The sequence below is a fragment of the Lissotriton helveticus genome, chromosome 5_1, assembly GCF_964261635.1.
Source record: "Lissotriton helveticus chromosome 5_1, aLisHel1.1, whole genome shotgun sequence".
In the NCBI taxonomy this organism is placed as follows: domain Eukaryota; kingdom Metazoa; phylum Chordata; class Amphibia; order Caudata; family Salamandridae; genus Lissotriton; species Lissotriton helveticus.
The window spans coordinates 1,864,057,779-1,864,079,480 of NC_136065.1; the positions used below are offsets into that span (position 1 = coordinate 1,864,057,779).

General features: G+C 44.2%; 1 long non-coding RNA gene across 1 annotated transcript in view; it reads right to left on the reverse strand.

Moving 5' to 3' along the window:
- The window catches only part of LOC144753852 (uncharacterized), a 136,948-nt gene that overhangs the window by 50,999 nt on the left and 64,247 nt on the right, over positions 1-21,702 (reverse strand). Inside the window, exon 2 of the long non-coding RNA XR_013594566.1 lies at positions 7,426-7,568. This is a non-coding gene — a long non-coding RNA (uncharacterized LOC144753852). The remainder of the gene's footprint in view (positions 1-7,425; positions 7,569-21,702) is intronic.

The following is a 21,702-nucleotide window of genomic DNA, read 5'->3' on the forward strand; positions in this document are numbered from 1 at the left end:
GGTATATGGCTGTCAAAAAACAGCTGCTATACACCAAACTATTAGTAGATTGAAAGGAACTGTTGTGGCAATGGTTTCTTTCAATGTACAGCGATGACTTCATGGCAGGCAGTTATTTCTAAATGTGCAGACGGTACACAGGGCTGGCGGTCATTTCTAAATTTGGTAGGGAGAGAACCCCTTAGATGGTGGAGATAATGTCCTCCGCCGTTCCAACGGACACTACATCGTCTGCCAAACTCATATCAGGCCCTTACGCAGGATTGTTATAAACTAGTCATGATTAGGTATGCATGAAATTGTATACAAAGTTTTGTATTGTAGCATTTAAATAGGTATTCATATCCTGGATGTGGTCATGAACAACTCTCATTTATATCAGGATCTGGTGTGGTATTTTCAGAGCAGCGAGTTGAGTAGCATGTTGGTTGTACATTGAAGCATGACGCACTGCTGTTGCTTTTGTTACCGGGGGGCGATAATGCAGCACAAAATGGCCCCCATTGCTCCAAAACTGGCCCGCCCTGCCTGCCCACCAGGAACACTCCTGATGCCCACTACGGGCATTCTGGCCCTGGTGAGAAGCAAAGGCTTGTGTCATGGATGGCATGATGAGTAAGGCACATTGCTGATAAGAGTGGCTCAAAACCACCTGAGAAAACTTACCTCACTCAGATATCATTCCCATAAAATAAGCCAGCCAGACAGTGGAGAAGAATTAGAAAACATTTATTAGGCCATTAGTTTCTCTATAGAGAGGCCCCGTCAGGACTGCACTCCAAGGAGTGCACCGAGAGGACTGACGGTTCTCAAAACGACAATACATTATAACACGTTACAGCAACATTAGTCACGCCCCTAATGGAAAAGTACAGGACTGGAGAAATGGTGAACAATGAACGCACACATGAAGCCGCTGCACCTGCGGGAGGATGGCTCTGTTATCAATCCCAAGGCCACGGAGCCGAGACTCTGCTCCTCCCGGGCATGGGAACATTACTGATAGCAAAGAAACACATTTCGTTGTTAGTTTTCTGAAAATACTAACTCAAGGCGAGAAACGCTGAGACGAGGGATTTTCGGCTCATAAGGAAGGGGGATTTGCAGTCTGGTCGCGGAGACATGTTCCCAAGATGGCGGCACAGGAGCTAAGCTAAGAAATTGCTAACTGGAACACGAAAATAACCAATTAGTCCTAAATACATATGCAACACATCATTCAGTTAGACACACTATGCTAACTTATACGTCATCATGTTGAGTGAATTGAGGGGCAGGAAATGCAAAACCTATCATTGCTTTCAGTGTAATGTGTCTAGCCATAAGCGACCATAGTAGAGATTGAAATGTTACTGCGAAACATGACCAGTCCTGAATTACACATTGAGGAAACTGTCTCTTCTTAGAGTGAAGCCTATCATGTGGCCCAAGCTATTTTGACCAAGTGTTCAATTGATGGTAGATGTTTTATTTACCACAGCCTACAAACCTGCCAACCTAAGAATATTTTTCCCCGCGTGAGAAAACAGGAAGGAGGGGCTTGCGTCTAGTGAGAGTGCGAGCGGTGCACAGACATAATATCGACTCCAAAATATCGTTTGGACATAATATCGACTCCAAAATATCGTTTGGACAAAATATCGACAGGACAGAATATAGACAGCCTAAATATCGTTTTTAAGGTAAGTGAAGTAATATCGACTGTAAATAATATAGAAAGTGAAAATATGTAAGTATATAATATAGATAGTAAAAAAAATTGTTTTTATTTTTAGGGTTCAGGGTCAGTTTTGGGTTTTTGGGTATTTTTAGGGTTCAGGGTCAGTTTTGGGTTTTTGGGTAAAGGGGTATTTTTAGGGTTCAGGGTCAGTTTTCAGTTTTTGGGTAAAGGGGTATTTTTAGGGTTCGGGGTCAGTTTTCAGTTTTTGGGTAAAGGGGTATTTTTAGGGTTCAGGGTCAGTTTTCAGTTTTTGGGTAAAGGGGTATTTTTAGGGTTCAGGGTCAGTTTTCAGTTTTTGGGTAAAGGGGTATTTTTAGGGTTCAGGGTCAGTTTTGGGTTTTTGGGTAAAGGGGTATTTTTAGGGTTCAGGGTCAGTTTTCAGTTTTTGGGTATTATTTTATTATATTTAGTTACTATATATATATGTTTTAATAAATATGAAATAAAAAAATATTTATTTAACTTTCATTAATTATTTAATTATTATAAGTTAATTTAAGTAATTTTAAGTATATTTTAGTAATTAATTGTTAATATTAATTTAATTTAACACTGTTTTTAGTAAATACGATATTTTTTACAACTATATTTTTGTAAACGATATTTTTAACTCGATATTTTTGTACTTACCTGTTTGTAGATAGAAACTCGATATTTTGACTGTCGATATTTTCTCAACGATATTTTTGATGGTCGATATTCTGTCCCTCGATATTATTTCAGTGATCCAGTGCGAGCATCATGTCAATGGGGTATTGGACCTGCTGTTTTGTCTGGTAATAGAGATCAAGACTGAGTGCCCATCAAGCTGTGGAAGATTCTTGTTGAAGGTTGTTAGAAATGGCGGTCTCCACCCTGTGCAAGTAAGGACCCACAATCCTAGTCAGGGTAAGTAAGTTACACACCAAAGATAACCTCTGCTTTCCCCTCTGGTAGCCAGGGGCATAACACAGGGCCCGCAGCCCCTGCAGTGCAAGGGCCCCAAGCGGCAGGGGGGGTCCCCTCAGCACTGTACTCAGGCTGGAGAGCTCTGGATTAAATCCGGAGTGGGGCCCCTCTGTGTACCTTGCAGGGGGGACCCTTCAACTTTCATTATGCCACTGCTATGATGAAGAGCATGAGAGGGAAAACACAAGGGGAGAAGAAGAGAGAAGGGAAAGACAGCAAAACAGTGACAAAGGGAGAAAGTAGAAACTAGCAAGAGTGCTATAAAAGAGTGTTTGCTGGGATAGTAAAGAGACATGTCGTGGAAGTAGGACTATGCAGCTTTGGTATTCAGCATTCCAATATTCGGTAGTCACAGGTCTTTCAAGCAAAACTTTTGGCCCCAGGTATTATACTTTTACAAATTAAGCACTGCTTATAATCTACGGCTGGGGGTACATTGCTCTGTAAGTGAAAGATAGTTTCAGGAAGTAGAGGGCACATCTCAAAACAGCACTGGCGGGTGGCAGTGACATTTGGTGGGACGTAGGGTAACAAAGATCCTTTCTTGAACTTGGTGGGATTTGGATATCCGAGGAAGAGCCTCAGTCAGATCCACCACAACCACAGATGTTTAGAATCATGCTGCTTTTTCAGCTAATGAACATCAGGTCACTGTTAAGAGAGGTTTATCTCTGGCCAAGAGGAAAGAGGAGTGGAAGCAGGATGTTAGACAATCAAGGGAATTCCGGAGCAGCATCCACTTCCTTTACCGCCAAATTAATACCACTCCTCCTCCTCATAGCATGGCTGTGACATCAACTACAGACTTTTCTGAGGATAAGGGACTCATATTGACAAATGTGCAGGAGAGTACAACTATACATTTGCATCAATAGACTCGAGGTGAAATAAGTGCCTGGGACTTTGCAAAGAAAGGGGAAAACTATAAGTGGTGTTGCATAGAGGAAAGATCCTTAGGGAAGGGTGGGACATCCTTGAACTTGCTCGGTTTCATCTTGGAAAGCACCGGTTAGCTGCGGTGCTATCTATGCTGTGCCTTCTCTCCAAAGTAATTTTCATCCTCACTCAAATTGCGTGCGTGTCAAAGTTGTAATTAAAACCCAACTTTGAAAACGGTCTCGGAAGATCGCTTTATTCTTGTCCTTAACTGGAAAAAAAGACTGATCTATTTGTCAACAAGCACTGTAAAAACCCTTACGGTACTGCATGTGAGTGATACAATCTCGGTTTACATTTCATATATTTTACTTTACCCTTCAATCCTTAATAGTTTTTACTGTTTTTCAACGTGGTGTGTTTCTTTAGTTTAACACTTGACTCTTGTATAGGGCTTACTTTGAATTGAGTCACCTCAATTTGTGAGAGGGTGTTTATGACAGGGCATGATTGCCAATTCGATCTTTAGGCAGAAAGTAGGGCGTGTTTCTGACAGTGCCAATGGGTCATATAGCTTTTCAGACAACATGCACATTCTATCCTTGGCCTCTCTGCAGAGCTCACAGAGCATAATCACATAAGAACTAATGGTAACTCTGGGAAAGTGTGAGATATGCAGATGAAAATTTCAGAACGATGAAGGTAGAAAATGGGTATAGGTGTCTCGCAGAGTGAGAGACTGCAGACGGAAGTAGCGTGGTGTGAAGGAGAGATGAAGAGTATCTGAGACGCTCTGAAGGCCACTATCATTTCCACAGACTTAAGTCATTTTGAATTCAGTCCCATATTTCATGAATAGAAACATGTTCAATTCTACTTACTCACAACAAAATTATTGTATTTATTTATCCGATATAGCTAAAAAGCATTGGCAAACAGAACACTCATTGAGAGACTTCCAAATACTGTGTCAAGCACAGGATTTTAGTTTGAGTTTTTAAGCCACACCCTTAATTACATAGGCTAAGCCTCTAGGAAAAGATTCAAAGTTAAACTTTTTTTGCCACAACCCTTTCAGAGAGCTCACATATTTTTCATTGCACTTAAAACACGTATGCACATCGATGTGGACCAGTAAATCCCTTAGTTCAATTTAATTTCATTGAGTGGTTTGATTATCTAAATCCTTTAAGATAAGGTCCAAAACAAACCCAACATTGGCAAAGCCAATATGTCTCGTCTATGAAAGAGTTATTGGCTTTGCCAATATGTTTAAGCCATGTTGTACACCATCATGGCTACTGTTCAGCATGGCTAAAAGTTAGTGGATTGAAGGAGATTGGCGTGGAGTGGAGTGTCATAAAGTGGAGAACAGTGGAGTGGAGTGTTATGGAGTGGCATGGAGTGGTGCAGAATGGTATAGAGTTGAGTGGCAACGAGTGGAGGGAAGTGGGGTGCCATGGAGTGGAGTGGAGTGTTGTGGATGGCGTAGAGTTGAGTGGAGTAGAGTAACGTAGTCAAGTGGCATAGTGTCATGGAGTGGTGTAAAGCAGATTGGAGAGGCGTAAAGTGTGTTGCATAGAGTGGAGTAGAGTGTTGCAGAGTAGAGTAGCGTAAAGTGAGATTGTCAGAGAGTGGAGTGGCATAGAGTGGAGAAGTGTAGGAGAGTGGAATGGCAGAGTGTTGTAGAGTTGAGTGGCGTGGGGTGGCATAGAGTGGAGTGGCATGGAGTAGAGTGGAATGGAGTAGTGTGCCGCAGAAGAGCATGGAGTAAAGTGGCATGGAGTGCCATAGAGGGGGTTGCATGGAGCGTCGTAGAGTGGAGTAGTGCTCTAGAGTGGCAGAGAGGAGCAGAGCATTGTAGAATGGAGTAGAATGTCGTAGATTGGAGTTGTATAGAATGGAGTAGAGTAGAGCTTAAAGGAGTAGAGCATCAGAGAGTGGAGTATCATAGAGTGTAGTGTCGTAGAATGGAGTAGAGTGGCCTAGAGTGAAGTTGTGTAAAGAAAAGTGGTGCACAGTAGATTGGCTTAGAGTGCAATAGCATAGAGTGCATTGGTTTTGACTAAAGTGGCGTAGAGGGCATTGGCATAGAGTGAAGTAACATGGTGTAGAGTGCAGTGACAGAGTAGAGTGGCATAGAGTGCAGTGGCATTGAGTAGAGTGGTGCATATTAGTGTGCAGTATTGCAGAGTAGATTGTTTTAGAGTAGAGTGAAGTTGCGTAGAGTGGAGTGGTGAAGGGTAGAGTGCAGAGTTGTAGAGTGGCGTAAAGTAGAGTGGTGTAGAATACAGTTGTGTGAACTGCAGCTGCTTAGAGTGCAGTGGTGCAGAACAGATTAGAATGCTGTGGAGTGGTGCAGAGTGTAGAGGAGTAGAGTGGATCGGCATAGAGTGGCGTAGCCTTGAGTGGTGCAGAGTAGCGTAAAGTGGAATAGAGTGCAGTGGTGTAGCTTGCAGTAATGGAGAGTGCAGTCATGCAGAGTGCATTGGTGTAGACTAGAGTGGCACAGAGTAAAGTGGTGCAGTGTAGAACAGAACGGCTTATCGTGCAGTGGCATAGAGTTCAGTGGCATAGAGTGTTGCAGAGTAGAGTATAGCATTGTAGAGTGCAGTGGCACAGAGGAGTTGGCGTATAGTGTCATGGCTTAGAGTGCCTTAGTATTGAATAAAGTGGTGCTTAGTGCATTGGCATGGAGTGCAGTGGTTTAGAGTAGAGTGGCGTAGAGGGCAGTGGTGTACAATATAATGGTACAGAATAGAGTTGAGTGGTGTAAAATGGCACAGCATAGATTGCAGTGCAATAGAATACAGTGACAGTGATCGGACGGTTCAACAACAACAGATACTCCACTACCATAAACTCACCTGGGCCCATAAACTCACAGTGCGTAAAACAGCTGGGGTCAAGTTTATAGTTTCCACAGTGTTCAAGATTAGTTATTTGAAATTCCTAACTAACCTTTCACTGATCAAAAAGTTCTTTCCTCTGGTCAATGGACCATCAGTCGAACTAGTTGATAGAAATTAACTATACTTTTATTCAATGTAAATAACCACAGATTCAAGAAAGTTTTAAATCTTCATCTAAATTAAAGAATATGAATCACTTCAAAAATATAGTTCAGTCACCATCATTCATTGGGAAGAAAATTCAATTCATTAGACACCAAGCATATACTTCAGACTCATACAATGATCAATGCTCAGAAAGGGAGAGGATAGATAGAAAAGTACATCAGTAAAATAATGAGAAATGTATAATTACCAAGGATGATGTGTAAGACCAACCCCCTGGCCAAAGGGCAGGTAAGGGTCCCCCGGGATAGGGAAGGAGACAAAGATTTCAGGACAGGATTCAGGGCAGACTAGTTACCCTCTCTAAGATACCGACGGTTGCGTCACACCCCTCTCTGATACTCTCTTCCTCCTCGAGATTCTTCTGCGATCTTCTGAGCTAACCCAATTAAATTAGGATAGAAGGTTCTGCTTCAGGCTCTGCAATCAACCCTTCATCAGAAACACAGCATCAGCTTCTCTCCCCAGCATTCAGCATGTCTCCGCTCACAGCGTTCAGTTCTGTCAGCTCTCAGCAAATCTTCATCTGACTAACTAACTAAATCTATCTTAATTATATCTTTCGTTCTGCATGTTCCACCCATTAATGTTTCAATATCGGGAAAATACGAAATTTGATTGGTCGAGCAAGGGGGGAGCTCCATCACACCATGCTTACATGTCATTAATATCTATTCAACAATTGTTCGCAAACCCATCCCCTTAATTCTTGTTCATGATTTTAGTTCTCACTCGCATTTATATTTCCCTTGCAACATTTTCTTAACATTCTGAATAGCAAGTCCTCATCGTTGAACTTTTCACCATCCGTTCCCAGAGTATATCACTTGTGTCCTTGGCTCCCGTTCACCATCTGGGTCATCATTTCGGGTTAACTTTCAGCAGTCATGCGCAGTCCTCATGTGACTCAGCTTAATTCAGTTATACAAGAGAGGCCCAAATACGCACTAGTGATGAAGTCATAAAGACAGATATTAGATTCACAAATAAAGTGGTCTCACTGTATACCACCCACCTCTACTCTATTCCCTTTTATTTATTAATACTTTTCCTGCACTAGCATTAGTAAAATAGCTTGTTTTTGTTTAAGCAAGCAGATGCCATGCACGTGAGTCTTCAAGACTCCATTTTAGTATCTTCTGCTCATGCGTCAGAATTTCCCTCCATGCATTAATACGTCATACTACATAGATGCAGTTGACGCATGTGCACAACAGTTCCCCGTTTAAAGCGATATTAGTCCGTCGTTCATATTATCCACGTTAGTAAACACATAAGCGAGCTTCACTAACCCCCGTATTCACGTGTTGCGCATTAGTTATTCACATAACATGATTTAATAACTTATTAGTAAGTTAACGAGAGGATCGCATCAAGACAAGTTTCTTTTGCGCGAAACCCTGCTCCATCAGCGGTGAGTGCAGTGTTGCAGAACAGACAGTAAAAGAGTGCAGTGGTGTATCGTAGAGTGGCGTAGAGTACATTGGTGTGGAGTGCACTGGCATAGAGTGGTGCAAAGTAGATTGGCATAAAGAGCTATGGTTTAGAGTACAGTGGTGCAGAGTAGAATAGAGTGGCATAGAGAGCAGTGAAGTAGAGTACAATGGAATAGAGTGCAGTGGCATAAAGTTTTGCAGAGTATAGTGGCGTTGAGTGCAGTGATGCAGTGTAGATGGGCATAAAGTGCAGTGACAGAGTGCATTGGTTTTGAGTAAAGTGGTGTAAAATGCATTTGCATAGAGTGCAGAGGCACAGAGTGGAGTGGCGCAGAATGGGGTTGCGCTGAGTGCAATAACCCCAAGTGTAGTGCTGTAGAGTAGATTCTTTCAGAGTAGTGTGGTGCATGGTAGAGTACAGGTGCGTACAGTAGAGTGGTGTAGAGTGCAGAGTAGGTTAAAGTGGCGTACAGTGGACTTGCATAGAGTGCACTGTCATAGGGTGTAGTGGTACAGAGTAGAGTGCATTGGCATAGAGTGCAATGGCATAGAGTGGAGTGGCGCAGAGTGGTGTAGAGTGCAGTGATGAAGAGTGCAGTAGTGCATAGTAGAGTACTGTGGGGTAGCGTGAATTGGCATAGAGTGGTGTAGAGTAGAGAGCACAGAGTGAAGCGGCTTAGAGTCGAGTGGTGTAGAGTAGAGAAGAGTACAGTGGTGCTTTGTGAAGTTGAGTGGTGTAATGTGGAGTAGAGTAGAGTAGAGTGGAGTGGCATAGAGTGGCGTATGCATGTGGGATAGCGCACTGTCATTACAGACAACACATCTTCAATTGAAATGACCATTACATTTGCACAGACATACAGTTTTACTGATAAACGTATTCAGAGCACAAATGATAATGCGCGGAAATGTCATCACCTAGTGTATTGAATTGTTTTGATCATAATAAAATATTTGTTTCCACTACACTTCAGAATGACCAAAAAATTAGCTTCTTTATGATTTTTCTAATTGTGAAATACCAACACAGTTCATTTACAGACATTTAAATTGTGTTGTCTGTGAGAAAGATCAATAACATCGTACAGCCTTCCTCTAGTATTCCATAAGTAGACAGCACAATTGTCACAATCAACTTCCCATTTTGAAGTCAGAGAAAGAAGAGTAAACACCAAGCTCCCTGGGAGACAGGCCTGACATTTGACCTCGGTCTTTGAATGTACAGCAAATGTGACAAGAGAAGAACACGATTCAAAGCCCTGTTTACAGAAATCCAATACTGGTGGAATAATACAGTAAATAGTATGGCTCGGCGAGTCTCGGGCTCAAAATTACACGGACTCGACAATTCTTGCTCCGGTGCCTACTCAACTCACAGGGTCACACTCTGCAACTCTGGGCAATAGCTTGCTTAATCTCCACTATGGCCCCTCGCGGCGGGATGCCTGGCTTTCACCTTGTGGACACCCTGCCGGGGTTTCTCACAGGGGAATACCAGGACGGGTTCCCTAAGCAAGCGCCGGGACGCTCACGGGCAGCTGTGCGCTTTACAAGTCCAGCACATTTACATTACAAGTCCAGCACATTTACAATAGACGTTGGACAACAAATAGAGCCACCAAATAGAAAGCAAGTAATTGTGAGTTATAAGTTACAAGTCATAGGTAAGCAATGGGCAGAATGTGCGCCAATGGATGCTTTCTGAATGTCCCCAAGATGTGGTTAGCAAGCCAGACAGCTGCGTTGTTTGGTAGGCTTTTACCTAAAAAGGGCACAGATATATTGGCAGGAGAGCCACAGACTGCTCTGCAAAATGAAATCAGAATGTGATTTTCTGAGAAGAGCTTATCATTTTTCCTCTGTCAGCCAATGTCTAGTATGCGAACACCACTTTGACATTATTATGAAGGTAGTATTGTGCTAGTAAGCAGAGAATAAAACAACTCTACCAGAGACCAGGCCCAAATAATTTTTTGTTCCGAAAAAATTCTTCATTAAATAAAAACAAGGTGCAATGACGCGGCCGGTGCTGCTCGTCATATTGCTTTTTGTTCTGGGGCAAAGCGATGCAAAAAGAGGAAGGGTGGAAGGGACGGCTACAACCAAGCAGGGGGTGGGAGGAACATGGCAAACAGCAAAGAAGTGGGATAGGTTTGGGAGGGATGGGGAGGATAGAGGGCCTGCAAACACATTCACTCTTAAGGAGTGCTAGAATAACAATTTCAATAAAGTATTTGTACCAAGCAGTGGCCAGTGGAAGGACATTGGCCACAGAAACTTTTAGCTGGTCCATTCGCCATGGATGCTGGACAACGGAAGAACTGGAGAGAAAGTGGAAGCAGCAGGAGGTCCTGACCATTATGAAGCATGGAACTGAGACATACGTGGGAGCCAACCAATAGTAAGTAACAGTTAGGATGGGGCGGGCTCCGAGACAATATTTATTAAGCTTTTTTTTTATTAACAATTGCTTTCCCTGACACCGTATGCTCGCTGAAGGCGATACCTAAAAAGAAGGAAGAGAATAATGGACCTCACTTCCTTCAACCGTAAGGAACAGACACAGACCCAGGGCTTTAAGTAGGCCAGGTCCTGCCGGTGCTCAGCACCAGCAGTTCTTAAAAGCAGTTGCAGAGGGGGGTCCCTATTGGGCTCTCCATTTTTACCTTTAGTGTGTAAAAGAAAAGCCTCAACTCTGTTTTCCAGTTTTATATAGTGTAGAAAACTGGCTCTGTATATACTATACCAAAGTAAGGAATAGTGTGCACAGAGGCCAATGGATCCCCAAAGGTAGACAGAGGTAAAAGTAGATAATACCTTACTCTCTATTTGCGGTAATGTGGGCGAGCATTAAGGCTTTATAAGAGGGTAGTGTTAAGCATTAATTGTACACATTCAAGCAAGAATTGGTTTCACACACTGAAAGACTGAACTCGGACCAATTATTTAGTTTAATTTTATTTCTAGAACCAAACAGGGCCTAGCCCAGGTAAGTGTAGTCGTACTTTGCAAGAACAATGCAGTTGATTACAGTTAAGTGCAATTGGTTTGGATACAAGTAAGTAAAATGTTCATAAACATTTGAATTTACTGTGCAAATATTTTGTAATTACTTTTCAGATTACTTGTTTTACTCAGTGTGATATGCCTAGATATCACACTGGAACATTTCCTGGATAAAAGGTAAGTAAATCAGTTTTTGTAAATATTCAGTTTCTTATGTGTTCATACAATTTCTCAACTCCACACTTGGAACATTTTTCACAGAAAAGCAGTCAATGCAATCCTATGGGAGGAAATTAAGTTATCGATTTACAGGTAAATACTTGGGTTTGGGAGTTGGGTGTCTGGGGTTAGAACAAGGGTTCCCCCAGGGTCAAGGATGTACTCTCAAAGCACTTGCTGCGGCACTAGGGTGGCCAGGTGCAGAGTGCGGAGGCCCAATGTTAATAAAATGGAGGATAGGGAGCCTCCAGTTGGTGGCTGCTCACGAGCAGGCCACAAGGTTGTGAGAGTAAAGTTTTGGGGTTATGACCAGGGCAAAGGGGGGTGCAGGTTAGTACACAAAGTGCCCTGTTGTTTTCAAAGGGAATCGCCAGTTTTGGATTTTGGCTGCCGGCTCGGTCTAGGACGTCTTCCGGGAGGAATCAACAGCTTGGCAGGTAAGTAAGTTGAAGGGCCGGGGACATAGGTGCACCTCGGGTTCTCTCCTCCAGGGTACAGGGGTGGCTGGATGCAGGGAGGGCTTTTGAGGTTGGATTTCACCTTACCGGGCCCACTCGCAGTTGGGAGGGTCTCCGTGCAGAGGCTGCAGACGATGTCGGAGAGTCCTGGAAGGATCAACCCAGGGTGGACTCGGACTCTGGGTGGCTGGGAGACCTCGCTGGGACCGGTGGGCTGCTTGGACTCGGGCCGTAGGTGTTGGGTGCAGTGGTGGTTCCAAGCGTCTGGTTTCTTTGTCCTCAGTAGGCTCGGAGTCTTTTGTTGGTGATTCTTTTGAACAGAGCTGCTGATCACAGGAGATCCGGTCTGTGTTTAAGGCAGTCAGTCATCCCAGGGGTTCTTGAGGTCGCTGACTGCAGGACACGGCGACTTTTGGCACAGATCTCTGGAAACTGCAGATGGGCTGGTAGGGCTGGAGCTGAGTCAGTTCTTCTCTGCAGTCTCCTCAGCTAGACGTCTTCTTTCGTCCTTCTTCGTAGGTTGGGGGAATCTGCCTTCTTGGTTCAGGACTGCCCCTAAATACTATATTTAGGGGGTGTTTTAGGGGTCTTGAGGTCATTGGCTACTGCCCTTAGGGTGACTACACCCTTGGTGGCTCACCCAACATGGGGGAGTGGGCACAATTCCTAAAACTGATTGGAGACTGCCTGCTATCTGCAAGATGGTGGGCACTGAAGAGTGGGCTTCACCTCGCCTCCCCTATCTGAGGGGTGCTGTTAGCAGAGGTGGGCACACCTTCTGGGCTGTTCTAATTTTTCCCACTTGTCTTCCCCCTGAAAAGGACGTACTCCAAATGAAGCCCTGGAGTACGTTCTTGCCCATATGCAGGTTGTTTACCTTCAGTATGTGGGATTACAATGCAGGATAACGCTGCTGTCTTTGTACTCAATTGTAATTTGCATGGGTGTAGGCTGAAAGTAGTGGCACCTGAAGAAGGGACTTAAGGTCACGAAATGCATTGGGTATGGTGATTTCAAGCACAACATCAATCAAGACAACTGAATTGATTGTTTTGTTCTTCAATTTGTGACCTGTGTTTCAGAAATTATGATACTGTGGAAAAGTAAATATTGCCATGTTCTGTGTCCCTACGTGTCCTCCATCTTATGTTATGTGTGCATGATTAATATGCATATGTATTCCCCATGTTTGATTAAAGACGCAATTACAGTTGTGTCCATCCCTAGTATGCCAGTTCCCAGTTCTCGTGAAAGCTACAAGTATTAGGCCTATGTAAAGTTGCGTTGCCACGTTTCTCAGTGTGCACGTTATTTCATTGTAAAGTTCCCGTTTCTAGGCCTCAAAAGGGCCCGGACACCAGATTCAGCTCCTGTCTCCTGAGCCTCGCTGAGGAGCGATACAGCCCCCACCTGTATTCCTGACCCTTCACTTACTTCCTGCCTCACAGTGCCCGGTTCAGCCTGGCTCTGCCTACGAGTCTGCCAAAAGTATGTTTTGATTCTAGTTATCAGTCCAGCCTTCCTTCTCTGCATTCCTAAGCTACTGAATCGCATCAATAGTTTCCGTCATTGTCTAGCCTTTGCGTCTCCATGTAAGAGAAATACTGCATTTAATGGTCATTTAATATTCTTCATCACGCACTACATGTAGAATAATGCATGCTCCAGTCTTAGAGTCTGTTAGCCTTTTCCCTCCTGACTCTTAGTTTATATCAACATGTTCTCTAAACATCAGATACTAGATACTGTTTAGGTACATGTCGCCCTGACTCTCCAGACTTCAGTCTCTACTCCTAGCACAGAGTTCATAGCCCCCAGCTTCTCCTAGTAACACGTCATTGTCAGTTTGCGCGCACCATTAGGTTAGAGGTCCCGGCTCCTTAGGTAGCCCCCTCCATGTTTCCGCCCCATTTATGACATATTCTGTTACGTTTGCATCACATGTCTATGTATACGCCTCCTGTTACACCTACTTTCACCCTTATCTTTCGCGACTGCTATTGACCACACCCACTGCTCCGCCTACTGTAATTCACTGTAATGCAATTGTTTCAGTATATATATGTTGTGCACTGTTATTAAATATGATTCCCTTACGCCGATTCTGATCCTGCCCCCGGCAGCGCTGCCATCCTGTTCCCGTGCAGGTTGTCCTGTTCCTGTCCTTTATGCTGTATTAAACCTGCAAACTCCTACTACCTCGAATCTTGACTCTTATTTATTGAGCTATCTGTTATTGCTATGTCCAGTAAAACCTAGATCCGGTATTATTTATTTATATACCACATAATGGCGCCCGAATAGGTACTTGCCCTTTCCCCACGCGCCGGTGAAGCCACGCCGGCCCCCTGACCCTCTGCAGCCGTGACGGAACCATACCGTGCACGTGCAGATATTTCTGCTTCAAGTATCCCTCAGGCCCACGGAGGAGACGGAGGTGGCGGTCCAGCATCCAGACGAGGCGGTGGAGGAACGCGGCGAGTCCCGACCAGAGCCCAAGCCGAGAGTCCAAGGTCCGAGGTATCCGGAGGCCCACCCGTAACAGAAGTCCGAAGTTCGTCCGTCCGGCGTCGAAGCAGTCCAGTCCAGTCCGAGGCCTTCCGTTCTTGCTGCCCGGTGAGTACCGTTGCTGGGGTAGTATCTAGACAGGGTCAATCTAATTGTCTCTGGTCCGTGGGTTTTGGTGGTACACAGACCCAAAACGAAGTGTCCACTTTGGTGGATGCGGGTCCTGACGCGTCTCTTTATGAGACCGGTAAGTTTCGTACTGTTTCAGCAGTGCATCTAGTTTCTGTTCTAGTCAGTTCTGTTCTCGAGAAGATTCATGTATTCTGTTTTCAGTATTCCAGGTAGTATTCTGTTCGAACTGTTATTTTAAATGTTATTCATGTATTTTAATGTCGTGGTATGAATGTGGAGTAATTATCGTGTTCATTGTGTATTGTATTGTGTCTAGATTACAGTTCAGTCATGCCCTTATTTTCTAAATTACGTCAGTTAAAAACCAGAAAAGGTCTGCTAGAAGCAGCAGTTCCTGTCCCGCCTAGGGACAGTCCAGGTCATTTTATGTATCAGAAGCATGGCATAAGTGCCATATTATATCTAGATTTATGGGTAGAGTATACCAAAGAGTTAGAGGAAAAGTATAGATGGCCCGTATCAGGTACGTGGGATGCCGAGTGCATCATGCGAGTAGAAGAAGCATTATGGAAGAAGAAAGCCAGACAGTCACAGAAAGATGCCATCGAGTTATGGAGCAAAGAATCTCATAAAAGAACCGAAAAAGAAATCAGAAAGTCAGAATTAAGTAGAGAGTCCTTAGAACGAGCCCAAGAAAAGGAATTGATCGAGATAGGTGAACGAGTTAAAACCGAACAATCAGACAGACAGAGGAATGCCCTCATTAAGGGTATGTACCCTCTTCTTGCCGAGGGCTTGCCAAAAGCGACCCCGGAGGCATCCAGTAATTTTCCGCCACCACTAGTTCCGATCAAGCTACGTCACAAACCGACCGCAGCTGATATTTTTATCTCGTCCTATTTGGACGACACTGTCCCGGAATATGCGAATCCTGTTCCGCCAGTCCCTGTAAATAATGTAAATCCAGCTCCTCCAGACACCGGGGCACCTCTTGCAGTACCTGCTACGGTACCCCCGGTCCAGCCAACATTACAGTTTCCCACTCTGCCAGCACGAAGAATGTCAGTCGACGATTCTAGTTTGGGGGCCGCAGGAGGAGGTCCTCCTGGTACCCCGCCACCACACCAACGTAGAACGTTGGCCGAGTTACATGAATGTGCGTTACAGCGTACGCCCAAATATAAGTCCGTTGCAGATATCCGACGAGCTCTCACTGAATGCCGCTATGATCCAGTTGCAGGTGATGATAGTACAGTAATATATTCCATCCGTGTAAGACGGGTGACCGGGTATTTGGACACCCTACCAGACATGAAAGAAGATCTAGACAGAATATATCGTTTCATCCGTACAGGGAATGATCCAGAAAGTATTGGCGAAGCCATGTCTCAAAGGAAAGCTGAGATCCAGCTCATGATATTAAAGTTTCTGATTAATTGTCTAATAAGAGAACAAGATTACCCGACTAAAGATCCGGCCGAAATGAGAATCCTGACAAGGTGGAGTGATAATATAGCCGAGGGTAAGCACAAGACTATCAGTAGTATAGAGAGTATGTACAAGAAAATTCGTAAAGAAATACTAAAGTTACACGAACAACGTAAAGCAGCACAAGTAAGCGAGAAAGAAAATGACTCTACTGAAGAGGTAGAGGACGAGAATCCCGCTAGAATAGCGTATGTAGGAAAATCTAGATTTCCAGATCGCCATTTGCGCCTAGAACACAAGTCAGTTCTACATCATCCAGCACCAGAACAAGGTTCTCTAGAACAAGTATTTCAAGCTACCGATCACATTCTGAAATCACGAATCGGTTACAGTGAATTAAGTACTATGCATGAACAAGAACTAACCCGATCAGCAGTCCGATGGATTACTGATTCTACCACTTTTCCAGACGAAATAGTGGCACAAATGTTTCTGAAACTGCCCCCAGCCGAGCAACGACTGGTGGGTATGTATATGATCCAGCACCTCATTACTCTGTATGAGGGTCAACATTCTGATCCTGGTCCGTTACATGATGTCCTGAACGAGTTACTCCAGTATAGATGGAAAGGTCTAGGTACCGATTTAATTAGTGTCATTCTAGAACAGCGCCACAAGTATAGTATGTTTTTGAACCCGCATTTTGTTCATGTCTCACCCCCAGAAAATAAACCCTTTTACATAGACAGACAGAATCCGTTACGAGAAGTACACCCAGTCAGGACAACAGATGGTGAAATGCAACGAGTGTTTGTTTACACTCCGATTACAAAGATGGAACTCTTAGAGATGAAGAAATTAATTCCCTGTCATGACAAAGATCCAGCAGGGTTCCACCGAGAATTAAAGGACATGCTCCGTATGGGAGAATACACGTATCCAGATATTATTAAAATGTTAAAGGTCCTGTTGCCCGCAGGGGTATATGAAAAACTCAAGGAAAAAGATTGGGAGGTGGGAGAGAAAAAGATCGATTGGGCAGTTCTAGAAGCTGAAGAAAATTCACGTGTACCAGGTACCGGTCTAGGAGAGAAATGTAAAGAATTACCTGAACTGTTAATACAAGTTTTGCCAAGATTATTAGCCACTAAAAAGGAAGACTGGGATGCAATCTCAGCCTGTAAACAGAAACAAGATGAAGACACTAGTGATTTTTATTCTAGATTTGAGAAATGCTTTAGTATCAACAGTGGCCTCAAGACAAGTAGCGAGTCATACCCTCATCTTTTTGTTACTAAATTAGTCGAGAATTCAAGTCCACAAGTTAAGAACCGAGTTTTGAAAGTCGAAAGTACCTGGCAAGCTAATACCCCGTCCCAGATGTTACAGATGCTTCAGTACCGCCAGAATAGAATCAGAGAAGAGCAAGATCACGAGAGAAAACGTATGAAAGACACAAAAATGAAAGTACTAGTTGCACAATCTGTTCCTCAAGACAGTCAGAAGAGGGGTCCGAATCAAGCCAGTCATCCTGCAGCTCCCGTTAAAGGGACATGCAATTATTGTAAACAGCCAGGTCATTTTATAAACGAGTGTGCAGTTCTGAAACATAATATAGCTACCGGTAAGACTAAAGAAAGACCACGTCCGCCTAGACAAGAACAAGTTTCACAGACTTCTCAGCCACAGAATGCACAACAGACAGTTACAGTGCCGCAGCCTATTGCTGCAACACAGCATGTTACACAGCAGATGTACCAGTATGCACAGTCCGAGTATCCAGAGTATCAGCCATATTCATGAAACAGCCTAGAGAGGGAGGTAGGCTTGCCTCTCATCGAGATACCTGTAGATCAAGAGGGTCCCTATGTTCACAGTCAAGTATTAGGGAAAGACAGAAAGTTTTTGATTGATACAGGGGCAAGTAGGACCACCATCAGTCACGCCGAAGTTCCAGGGGCTCCGCTCTCAGGCTCTAGAAATGTTTCCCTTGGATTTTCAGGAAAGCCTATTGTAAACGAGATATCAAAGCCAGTCACTCTAGAAGTAGGTCCACTGTCCCGAACTACTGATCTGTTACTTACTAAGTCATGTCCAGAAAATTTATTAGGCATTAAAACACTGAAAGAATTAGGTGCAGTTATTTGCTGCTCCCCAGAGGGAATACGTCTGTTCCTACGTGACTTCAAGGGTCACTATGTATTACGAGATTTTGATCCGAGATTGTCTAATGTTCCACAGCATCTATGGGCGCACGGTCCAACTGATGTTGGTTATATGCAAATCACACACCATCGTGTGACTCTCAAGCCAGGTGTAGTCCTGCCACGAATCAGACAGTACAGATTGCCACCTGAGGCTGTAGCAGCCTTATCCAAAATTATTGACGAACTTATGGCTCAAGGAGTAGTTGTAGAAACTGACTCCAATGTATGTAATTCTCCGATCATTCCAGTCATGAAACGTACTGATCCAAATGCACCCCCAGTATATCGATTAGTGATTGACCTTCGAGAACTCAATAAATGTATTATTCCCCAGTACCCAGTTGTCCCAGATATCTCTTCCCTATTGACAGCCATCGATTCTGAAGCCACATTTTTTACAGTCATAGACCTCAAGAACGCGTTTTTCAGTGTCCCCATTCATCCAGACAGCCAGTTTCTTTTCGGATTTTGTTTAAATGGAAGGAGCTATATGTTCACACGCGCTCCTCAAGGTTTCACAGAAAGTCCAAGTATTTACAGTCAAGCACTTAAGAGACAACTAGACAACATTCACATGCCAACTGACACTGCCCTGCTCCAGTATGTCGATGATCTACTGATCACAGCCCGTTCTGAACGTGCTTGCGAGCGAGCATCCCTTACAGTCTTGTATTTCCTTGCCGAGATGGGGCACAAGGTGTCCCCTTCGAAGCTTCAATTCTGTGTCCAGCAAGTGATCTATTTAGGCCACTTACTGTCCAAGAGGGGTAGGCAGTTGACACCTGACCGTATCCAGTTAATAGCGAGTCTTCCTCAGCCCAAGACCCAGAAGGAGGTACGTGCTTTTATTGGCCTCACTTCTTACTGCAGACAATGGATTCCTCAGTATGCATTTCTAGCTAAACCACTGATACAGTTAACGACACAGGAGGCAGCCGTATCGACTGTCCTCCCTTGGACATCTGAACATACACTTAGTTTCAATGAATTAAAGAAAGCTCTATGCCAAGCTCCAGTTCTAGCTACACCGAACTACAGTAAGCCTTTTACACTTTTCGTCACTGAACGTGAAGGTACAGCATTATCTGTTCTTACACAAGATCAAGCAGGACAATACAAGCCCTGTGCTTATTTTTCGAGCACATTAGATCCTGTAGCCCAGGCTCTGCCTGCGTGCCTCAAGTCAGTTGCAGCCACAGCACTAGCTATCAGACAAAGTGATTCCATAGTATTAGGACATTCCTTGACAGTACAAGTTCCACACTCTGTGGAAGTTCTTTTAAACCGAACACAGACTCAGCACTTGACAATTGCACGTTTAACAGGTTATGAACTGACACTGTTCCAGCCACACATAGAAATCAGACGCTGCAACGTTTTGAATCCTGCCACACTGTTGCCTTCAGTTACTTCAAAACCTGCCACACATGACTGTGTGGAAGTTGTTAACACCATGACAAAGCCAAGACAAGATCTGACAGATATTCCATTACCAGATCCCGACCTGACACTTTATGTGGATGGTTCATGTATGAGAACAAGTACAGGAGAACTAGTAGCCGCGTATGCAGTGACTACAGACACTGAAGTTATAGAAACACACCGTATTGACACTCTGTCCGCTCAAGCAGCAGAGCTAGTTGCTCTGACACAAGCCTGCATACACGCTAAGAACCTGAAAGTTAATGTTTACACAGATTCACGTTACGCATTTGGAGTCGTACACGACTTTGGAGTGCTCTGGCAGGAGAGAGGTTTCATGACTTCTCATGGAACCAAGATTCAGCACGGTCTCCTTATTCAAGCTCTGTTAGATGCCATACATTTACCGACATCTATTGCCGTCATGAAATGCAAAGCACATACGAAAGTTACTGACATCATTTCTCAAGGTAATGATCTAGCAGATCGCACAGCCAAGCTTACAGCTCAGACACCAGACAGTCCAGTTAATAAGACACCGACACACACTCCAGATCCAACTACCTGTATGACAGTTAAGGACCCTACTCAAGATGTCATAGATATCCAGTTACATGCTACTCCCGATGAAATCAAGAAATGGTCCGAACAAGGAGGGGTCCAGACAGATCAGGGATGGGTAACGAAGGGTAAAGCCACATGGTTTCTCCCCGACTCTATGGTTCAAGTCATTATCAATACCGCACATAGTCCAGCACACTTAGGAGAAAAAGCTATGTTAGATAGTATCCAGAACATTTGGTCCAACAAGCATTTACGAGCTGCAGCTAAGCAGAAAGTCCGTACCTGTATGATATGTTGCCAGTTCAATCCAGGTAAAAGTGTCCCGGTGGAACAAGGTGGATTCCAGCCCCCTGACCACCCTTTTGAAGTCCTCCAGATGGATTATATTCAGATGGAGCGATGTCGAGGTTTCAAGTATGTCCTTGTAGTTGTATGCGCTTTGTCCAGGTGGACAGAGGCATATCCAGTCCCAGATTACACAGCCGCGACCACTGCCAAGCAGCTGGTTCGTGAATTCTTCCCCCGCTACGGACTCCCTAGGGTCGTATATTCTGACAACGGCCAGCCATTCTCATCTGAGCTCATGAAACATATTTCCCTTTTGTTAGGGTACCAGTGGAAGTTTCATTGCGTACGCCATCCTGAAGCAGCCGGTCTCGTAGAGAGACATAACCAGACCCTGAAAATCCGTATTGCAAAAGTATGTAAAGAGAAAGGTGTGGACTGGCTAGTAGCTCTGCCAGTTGCTCTGTTTTATATGCGCATGGTCGCACATTCCAGATCAGGTCTGTCCCCGTACGAGGTCGTATTCGGCCGCCCCCCTAATATGTGGGGTACACCTAGACCCCGAAGTATTACCGATGTTTCAAGTAATATGCTGACAGATTACCTAGCTTCCTTGATGTCTGCCCTACACTCTTGTCGTTCACAGGTTGCCGCCGCATTTCCAGACAATACCGAGGTGGCACCGCATGAAATCGTTCCCGGATCCATGGTTCTTGTCAGGAACTTTGATCGTTCAAGTCCGCTGGAGCCTCGCTGGAAGGAACCCCGACTGGTCCTCCTAACCACCCGTACAGCCGTGAAGTTGGAGGGGAGAAAAGGCTGGGTGCATCTGTCGCATTTAAAAAAGTTTTATGGACTGAAACCAGTTTCAAAGAACATTCCCGAGGATTCTAAAAACTGTCAAAGTACTAATCTTAAGGACTGTCCCGCAAAAGACTCTGATACGAACCCTTCCCTGTTAGAGAAAACTCCGCAACAGGAGTATAAGCTTAAACTAAGGTCTAGTAAAATAAGTCAGCCAGTTTGATTGTCTAAGTCCTCCCCTAGGTGAAACGGTTAGACCGGTTTCTGACATGTATATAATAGACCCCCACAGAGAGAGAGTTAGTGAGAACTCTAAAAGTTGCACTATTATTTTATGTTTTCTGCTATATTTCAGCATTATGATTTCCTGCACCAGTTATGCATTTTATTTGTATCTTCCGATTTCTCATGTAAATAAGTCTGCTAATGTTACAGTAGAGCACACGTTTAGTGATCTGCCTCCTCATGAACTCTCTTATCGTCTTGCTATGCGTAATAATTCCTTTATCCGCATGTTACATTATTCACACCAGACCAGCAATGCCACTAATTGTTGGGTGTGTGGTCGACTCCCCCCTTTCCAGACCCCGAAGGGAGTTCTGCCACTCTTTC